The sequence below is a fragment of the Ambystoma mexicanum genome, chromosome 2p, assembly GCF_040938575.1.
Source record: "Ambystoma mexicanum isolate Mex_15411 chromosome 2p, UKY_AmexF1_1, whole genome shotgun sequence".
NCBI classification, from domain to species: domain Eukaryota; kingdom Metazoa; phylum Chordata; class Amphibia; order Caudata; family Ambystomatidae; genus Ambystoma; species Ambystoma mexicanum.
In genome coordinates this window covers 1,176,780,672-1,176,790,167 of record NC_090923.1, presented here as the reverse complement: position 1 = coordinate 1,176,790,167, position 9,496 = coordinate 1,176,780,672, and the positions used below count along the sequence as shown (strand labels likewise).

General features: G+C 46.8%; 1 long non-coding RNA gene across 1 annotated transcript; it reads left to right on the top strand.

The window, feature by feature from the left end:
- The first annotated feature begins 4,683 nt into the window (after window positions 1–4,683).
- Window positions 4,684–6,134, top strand: LOC138567286 (uncharacterized). The gene is made up of 3 exons (XR_011302153.1): window positions 4,684–4,775; window positions 5,451–5,603; window positions 5,725–6,134. It is a non-coding gene; the product is annotated as an uncharacterized lncRNA (long non-coding RNA).
- The last annotated feature ends 3,362 nt before the right edge of the window (window positions 6,135–9,496 follow it).

Sequence of the window (9,496 nt, the reverse complement as noted above, 5' to 3'; positions counted from 1 at the left end):
AAGTGCAACTGTGCACCCACATCAAGTGTGTGGAGGAAGAGTTCCCTAACAAAAAGCACAATTGAGTACAATAAATTGGTGAAACAATGGCTCAAGTGAGTGCTACCGGAGGCTGCTATTCAGTCCGGATGTGTTTAAACAAACAGTGTACACAACACTATATAGAAACATACAACAAGGGGTATTTTCACAGTTGTGTCACAGGTGATCGACACTGTAGTGTTTCGGCCACAGGGGCTTGGTTGGAGCTTGTAGTTGTGGTGGCCTTCATCAGGAGAGACTTGTTGGGTGGGTCTGTCTGTGGGTGTTCTCTGTGGGTAGGAGGATAACTGTGAGGATCTCAATACGCGAGTGATGAATTAGAGGTTACTAAATAAAGGCTGATTGGTGCCTAAAAGGTACACCAATGGTGTATAGCAGAGTGCAGCTTACAGTCCAGCTGGAGTCAGGTGGTGTTGCTGTGCTGTAGACAATCCTGGAGACAGTCCTATGACTGGTGGTGTAATTGATGGTTCCATGTAATAATGTCGCCACAAAAATATCGCCATCCAAAAATATCGCCATCCAAAAATATCGCCGAAGAATTGTCGTTTTTTGTGGTGACATTATTGCATGGAACATGCGGGGGACACACCCGCAACCCCCAAAATGTATTTCTATTTATTTATTTATTTATTTTTGCCCCTATCGCCACATATATGGTCACCCAAATAATATTGCCACCGTGGAAAGTAGATCTGCCATGCTGGGGTTAGGAGACTCAGACGGCACTTGGCTTATGATTGGCAATAGATCTATGAGAGGGAAGATAAACCGCATCCCTGTCAGTGCTTTATGGCTGTGCGGGTGAAGTCGTGTGGTGAACGGTGGTGGAGACACGATCAGTGTGGTAGCCAGTGAAGCGGTACGTCTCCTGTCACTGTAGAGATTGTGCTGGAAGTGGAGGGGCACAAGTTGGAGAAAGTGTCTCTCAGCCAGGCAGTGGGATGGTGCTATGTGGTTAAATAGCGCAGCCCTGTTTAGAAGAGGAATACCGCGTACTGGGTGACTACTGGGCGGTGCCCAGATGGCATGTATTCAAGGTGTCGTCGCAGTTGACCTGATGATATTGCCGATGGAGCGGTGCGTCTCCTGTCACTGTTGAAGTTGTGCTGGAGGTGGAGGGGGGTGCGAAAAGGAGAAAGTGCCTCTCTGCCAGGCAGTGGGATAGTGCTGCGTGGCTGAATAGCGCAGCCGTGTTATGAAGAGGAATACCACGTATTTGGGGAATACTGGGCGATGTCCAGATGGCGTGTATTCAAGGTGTCATGGCAGTCGCCATGAGGTGATGACCTGATGATATTGGTGGCGAGTGCAGCAAGACATCATAGATGCGTCCTTTATGGAGGTGACCGTGTGTTCCAACGGAGAGCCTGCAACGTGAGTCAAAGAAGTGGCTATCAAGTGAGTGGATGCTCAACGTACCGGCTGCGAAATTCTCAGGAGCTCGCTGCGTGCACGGCGGTGCTGGATTTGACTAGCTATGGGGAATCAGCAGAATAACATGGTGTGTGGACATGCCCTCTGGGTTCTAAGCGAATCCTGGAGGGGGTGTGCGTGCGTCACAAGGCTGCAGTCACGTGTGCAGTGACTGAGGGAGGCCTGTAATAGGCTGACGGTACCGTCTCAAGGTTTAGTGATGTCCCGCCCATCGGGTGCATGGGCCAATTGGAGGCAGGGGGGCGCAACTGGTTGGTGGCGTGAAGTGAAACCCAGCCTGAAACTCAGAGGGCCCAGTGTCGTCGGGCATGCTGGGAACGGCAAACCTCGGAAAACGAAGCCACATCCAAGGAAGATCAAAATGCCATCAGGATTTTGTCGGCATTTTCAACTTAGACCTCTACTGGGCTCAACAAAGTGACTCTCCCAAACCTAATTTGCACAAATTGTATTTAGCCTAATAAGTCTCTCGTAGCACTATGTTAGGACAAAAATGTCTCCCTTTTGCTGCTATCACGAGTTTACGTTTTTTCTTCACTATTTTGGCTTATCATTCAATTTCCTTCTATGCATGCTTCCCCTTCTACCCCACACCACCGCCCAGATTTGAAACCTACATGTCGTATGACTAATGAACATGAATGTATAAAGTGTGTGCTTTTCTTCATTTGCTTTTTTTGTTTATGCCTTCAGTGACAACAAACAATTTTCTGTTTTATGTTTTATGCTGCTAATACAAAATTATTTTGTACTTTTTACATAGACTGTCTGTCTCTTTCTTCTTACCTCAAGGTATCCCATCTGTTTAGCCAATAGGACTAGATGTGATATTCACCGAAGCATTCACTGCAACAATGTTGGGTTGACAAACGGTAGGTTACGGAATAATATTTACCCACCCTGTTTCTCAAAGTACAAACCCATGGCACAGCAACACTCTCCATTTTATGATTTATAGGGAATAGTAGTCCTTGCAATGAGACAGAGTGTCATGAGATACAGATGCCCAGGGAGCTGTGTGTCTGGGGAGAACAACACAGAACACATAGCAAAAAGGCAGAGCTACGTCTGTCGTATAATGCCGTCAAGTTTCCATGTCACTATTCTGTGACCCAACTATGTCGGTCGTATAGTGCCGTCAAGTTTCATGTCACTATTCTGTGACTCAATATGCTAAAGTTTGGTGCATAAAATGAATCATAAACAAGAGTGCAGATTTTTACATTTAAGATCATGAGTCTTGTCCCGCATGGCGGGAGGGAAACATCAGAACCAGAGGCAACAGTCCAGTGGGGTACAATCACATGAGTAGGATACAAGAATAAATGCTTCTTTTTAGGTACAACGTGTTTGGCTTTATAAAGTCGGCAGCAAAGAAGCTCTAATAGCATTCCATCTTTGGCTCAATTTACGAAACACATATAAAATTCACCATTGAATGGGACTTCTAGTCTATCAACTTTCTAGACTTACACATTTACCGTTCTGGCAACCAGCTAAAAACCAAACTTTTCCGCAAACCAACGGATAGAAACAGCCTACTTCATTTTGCCAGTTACCACCCTCAAGGACTGTAATATAACCTTCCCTACGGACAATTTCTACGCATACGCAGGAACTGCACTGAGAAAGACAAATTTGAACAACACACTGCACAACTGAAAATACATCTCGCTGAAAGAGGCTACCCTAAGAAGTCCATAAAGACAGCCAAGAAAAGGGCTGCCAACACAGATCGCACCATTTGCCTGACGACCAAAACCAAAGACCCCATAGACAGGACGGTCTGTGTGACCACTTTCAATCCTGTGAGCAATTTCATCAAGACCACCATCAATAAACACTGGCACCTCATTAAGAACAAAGGGAGCCTCTCGAAGAAACCACGTTTTGCATTCAGAAAGAACAAGAATCTCAGAGACACCCTGGTGCATACCTACCTGGAACCCACCAAAATACAACCTACTCTGTGGAACCTACCATGGGTCATGGGATACTACAGCTGCGGACATTGTGTAGCTTGTCGATACACTGAGACCAGCAAGACCTTCAGATTCAAGAATTTCAAATGGACAATGAGAAATCACACCAACTCTGAGAGTAAACACATCATCTATGTCATCAGATGCCCATGTGATCTCATATACATTGGGAAAATGATCAGGCCTATAAAACAGGATAAACGAACATAGGTCTTGTATAAAAAACGCCATACAAGACAAACCTCTTGTGGAACACTTTGTCAAGAAGGGACACACGCACAAACAGTTCTCATGGACCATTCTTCAACAATTGCTACCTCCAAAACGAGGTGGCGACATCAACCTTGCCCTCACGAGACTGGAACAAAAATGGGTTCATAAACTGGACAAAGTAAAAAATGGACTCAACATCACAGTAGAGTGGAAACACTTCCGGGACTAACTCCAGTAAGTGACCACTGTCATTTTGAGACCCCAAAGTTGTTTTGACACCCTCTTGTGCCCGGGCTCTTCCATGTTAGCCCACATGGGACCTGAGCCCCATGTTCAGAACACGCATCTTGCTAAACACAGTCTCTGATACACTTGTATGCAAACACGTACTTGATGTTGTTGGTTTGTCCGACTTTATAAAGCCAAACACATTGTACCTAAAAAGAAGCATTTATTCTTGTATCCTACTCATGTGATTGTACCCCACTGGACTGTTGCCTCTGGTTCTGATGTTTCCCTCCCGTCATGCGGGACAAGACTCATGATCTTAAATGTAAAAATCTGCACTCTTGTTTATGATTCATGCCATTATGCACCAAACGTTAGCATGTTGAGTCACAGAATAGTGACATGGAAACTTGGCGGCATTATACGACAGACGTAGCTCTGCCTTTTTGCTATGTGTTCTGTGTTGTTCTCCCCAGACACACAGCTCCCTGGGCATCTGTATATCATGACACTCTGTCTCATTGCAAGGACTACCGTTCCCAACATGCCCAATGACACTGGGCCCTCTGGGTCTCAGGCTGGGTTTCACTTCACGCCACCAACCTGTTGCACGCCTCCCCCCGCCTCCAATTGGCCCATGCGCCCGATGGGCGGGACATCACTACACCTTGAGACGGTACCGTCAGCCTATTACAAGCCTCCCTCAGTCACTGCACACGTGACTGCAGCCTCGTGACGCACGCACACCCCCTCCAGGATTCGCTTAGAACCCAGGGGGTGTGTCCACACACCATGTTATTCTGCTGATTCACCGTAGCTAGTCACATCCAGCACCGCTGTACACGCAGCGAGCTCCGGAGAATTTCACAGCCGGTAAATTCAGAATCCACTCACTTGATAGCCACTTCTTTGACTTACGTTGCAGGCTCTCTGTTGGAACACACGGCCACCTCCATAAAGGACGCATCTATGATGTCTTCCTGCACTCGCCACCAATATCATCAGGTCATCACCTCATGGCGACTGCCATGACACCTTGGATACACGCCATCTGGACATCGCCCAGTAGTCACCAAATACGTGGTATTCCTCTTCATAACACGGCTGCGCTATTCAGCCATGCAGCACTATCCCACTGCCTGGCAGAGAGGCACTTTCTCCATTTCGAGCCCCCCCCCCCCCCACCTCTAGCACAACTTCAACAGTGACAGGAGACGCACCGCTCCACCGGCAATATCATCAGGCCAACTGCGATGACACCTTGTATACACGCCATCTGGGCACCGCCCAGTAGTCACCCAGTATGCGGTATTCCTCTTCTAAACAGGGCTGCGCTATTTAACCACACAGCACCATCCCACTGCCTGGCTGAGAGGCACTTTCTCCAACTTGTGCCCCTCCTCTTCCAGCACAATCTCTACAGTGACAGGAGACACACAGCTCCACTGGCAACCATGCTGATTGTGTCTCCACCACCGTTCACCACACGACTTCACCCGCACAGCCATAAAGCAATGACAGGGATGCTGTTTATCTTCCCTCTCATAGATCTATGGCCAATTATAAGCCAAGTGCTGTCCGAGTCTCCTGACCCCAGCACAGCAGATCTACTTTCCACGGTGTATCAATTACACCAGCAGTCCTAGGACTGTCTCCAGGATTGTCTACAGCACAGCAACGCCGCCTGACTCCGGCTGGACGGTAAGCTGCGCTTTGTAATACACCATTGGTGTACCTTTTAGGCATCAATCAGCCGTTATTTTGTAACCTCTAATTCATCACTCACGTATTGAGATCCTCACATTTGTCCTCCTACCCACAGATAACACCCACGGACAGACCCACCCAACAAGTCTCTCCTGATGAAGGCCACCACAACTACAAGCTCCAACCAAGCCCCTGTGGCCGAAACACTACAGTGTCGATCACCTGTGAAAATACCCCTTGTTGTATGTTTCTATATATGTTGTGTACACCGTTTGTTTAAACACACCCGGACTGAAGAGCAGCCTCAGGTAGCACTCACTTGAGCCATTGCTTCATAAATTTATTGTACTCAATTGTGCTTTTCATTAGGGAACTCTTCCTCCACACCCTTGATGAGGGTGCACAGTTGCACTTCCCTATGTTGTATGAAATCTGTCTGTTGTTACTTTCGTGCTTAGCGAAACCAGTGTAAAAATTAAAAAACTGGTTTTGAGATTGAAATAAATATGTCCAAGAACTGTTTAACTGTTTGAGGGTCTCTCACCCTGATTACTTTTGTTATTGATATGGGTGAATGATGCGCCAGAACCCTCTGCTGGATACAAAATAGGTCCCCGAAAGTAGTCAGGTGGTAAAGTTGATGGCGTTACATCAAGCCACCCTCACTGCCATGCAACACCAACTCAAAGAACTGGTCATAATCACTGATTCAGATTATATCAGGAATGTGTTTGTGGAACACCTGATTAATTGGAAGAATCGAGGCATGCTGTGTGCAAATAACAAACCGCTCAAGCACAGGAAATTAATCAAATCAATTGATGATCTAGTGACCTCGAATGAGATGACCATCTATTGGAAAAAGATCAGATGTCACTCCAAAATAGAGACTCCTGACAAAACTGGAAACTACTTTGCTGACCAGTTGGCTGAAACCAGAGCCATTCATGGGGATCTCATAGAAACTGAATCCCTGTTGGGGGAAATCCAGGTCGCTGCTGTCACCAGGTCCCAAACCCATGCCAATAATGAGCCTACCCGGTTGGCGTTTAAAGGGGTTGTGCCTCCCAATCGCCTCCTTATCCCCAGGATAGGTCTCCCGCATGTTACCATCCCTATGGGGACTATTGGTTAGTGGCCTCACTGCCCTAGCCTCATGGAGAAGATTTCTACCCTGGGTAGAAGTGACATCATCTGAAAGATTGTCATACCCCCCACCAATGCAGTGGAACTCAGAAGCTTCTCCTTCGGTTTTCTGGCCGGGCAATGAGGCTCATTACGAGTTTGACGGTGCAGAAAGAAAGTGGAGGTAATACTGTTTTCCCACAGCGCCAAACCACAAGTTTGCCAGTATTGCTGCTGCCAGTTTACCGGATGTTAATACCAGCGATGTTTGGAGGTATATTGCTAATACCGGCACAAATCCCCAATGGAGTCCTATGTACTCCATTAAATGAGGATTTACACCGGCAACCCAAACAACCCAATGCAACCTGAGTTACCAGGCCCCTACGGGCAAACATCAACCCTTAGTGGATGGGAAGGGCATAAACATCAGGGATACTAGGAATAACTCTTGTCAGGCAACTCTTGAATTAAGCAATATGGTACAACTCCCAGATAATAAACTTATGAAACGGCAGAAAGTGTTACCCAACGTGCAAGCTCTGTCCTCAAATACATCACTCATAATTGGACAGCGATCACAAGTACCTATCCCAACTCTGCGGGATGAAACAGGAGAGTTGGTTCAAGCCTCTGTACACCCATGCCCAACAAAATATTACTAACCGTAAATACGGCCTCCCTGAGAGTTTGCACATTGGAAAAACTTTCATGCCCCCAATTGCCGAATGATTTTGTGAGGAAGACTGTGATCGACCATAGAAATGTTGTTACGACTAATGTGGAGAAACCAGCAGGGTATGAACCTAGGAACAACCTGAGGAATGCGGTGTTGGAATGGTCACATCAGAGGACTGGGCGTGGTTTTATAAGAGTGTCAGAACTCAGGACTATTCAAAGGATTGAGATTGATCAGTAGTGTACCCAGAATGGCGGCAATTGTACATTGGTAGGATGTGACAAAAGCAATCTGCTGCCCTTCTTGTTCGAAAGTTTCATCTGACTGGAAGTTAGTAGTTGACTTTGCTGCACTATAGTAGTGTTGACTCTCCTTGATCATGGACTTCTTTTTTTGTTTTTTCCCACATTGATTTTCTGTAATGTTTGTTTGTCTTGTTTTGGGTTGCACCCACAGGCCTACGGGAGTGTAGCACATCACAAAAAAGTAAATAAATAAAAAATATATATAAATAAATGCGAGCACCCATCCCCCAGGTAATGTCCCACCCTGTACCCCAACTGACAAGCAGCTTAACACCCTGTACTGCCCACACACATAGAGAGGCACAGAGGGCATCAGACATGGGTACTGAGTGAGTACAAGTGCCATCACATAAACTGTTTCCGCAAGGCCAGTGAAATGAAATGTGAAGGTGGGGACATCACCACAACTGAACAATGCATGCCCGGTCAAGGCCCTGTACATGCAGGACCTGCCCTCCCATCCCGCACATGACAGCCACCAACACACTGGACTAGAACATGCTGGACAATGCAGTAGTATGTCTTCGATGCATGTTGCACCAACAGGCAAGCAAAACACACACAGGACTGCAGGTACCACAATGCAATCAAAAACATCCCTACACATTGAATGTCACATTTCAACGCTGCACGAAGACAAAGCAACACAGGCAGTAACTCATGCCATGTAGTCCGACAACCATGAATGTGAAGCCATAATGGAAGCTATGCATACCCCATTCACCTGCACAATTACAACCAATCACCAATCAGGACACATGTATGATATCAAAGCACAGCCCCAACACACCCAACATGCATACCGCCATGCCATTCACAGACCAAGAAGCGACGAGTGCTGCCTGTGAGCCGTTGCCATGGTGTGGAATGACAAAGCACATGTTCCCCCAAAGTAAATGACTACACAAACAAGTACTGTGAATGAATATCATATCGTACCAAATAATAAATAGAAAAATGCACACACACAGTGTCCATCAACATGCTGTTGCAATGGGCAAAAAAATACACATTGCACTGTGCCTGACATGTGTGAACCTTTCCCTTGCAGTTGACTCTGCATACCCCCAGCTACCATGGCTAGCGACACCTGTGCACAATTCATGTACGCCAGATGAGGCAGGCTACAATGATGCACACGTCAGGTCTAGGATGTGCATAGAGTAGATAAATTGTTTGATGAAGTGATGCTCTGGGTGTCCACAATGGACTGGAGGGGCCTTGATGCACAGGCCAGAGAAGGTCAGACAAATGTTTCTCATCTGTGGCATGCTGCACAAGGTCTCGCTAAGGAGAAATGTCCCCTGCCCCCTGATGAGGACATGCCACCCCCAGAAGACAAAGACCCAATGCCTACAGTTCCAGTGCTGATGGACAGGAGTAGGGAAGGGATGGGTGTCTGGTGTGACAAAAATTGGAATTCAATAATTGATGATCACATCGATATACACATGTTGCGCACCTTTGTGCAACGGCACATACAGAAGGGATCACATTCACACAAGAAGGGATGTCCCAGCGTAGCTCAAAGTTCACTTGTATTTATTGCTCAAGTGTAAAACATCCCCAACATGATACCCTCCCCACACCCTCATCCAAAATGATACCCTTGCAGTCTGTATGACACATTTGTCCATTACCTACGTCTCTTGGCATCCTTTGCTGTTGGAGTAGCATCACGTGATGTGCAGCGCTGAGACCGCCTTGGTGGCGTGCTCGCCACAGATCCCTCTGTTTGGATGGTTGACATGGAACTGCCCAGTTCACTGCCCCGGACA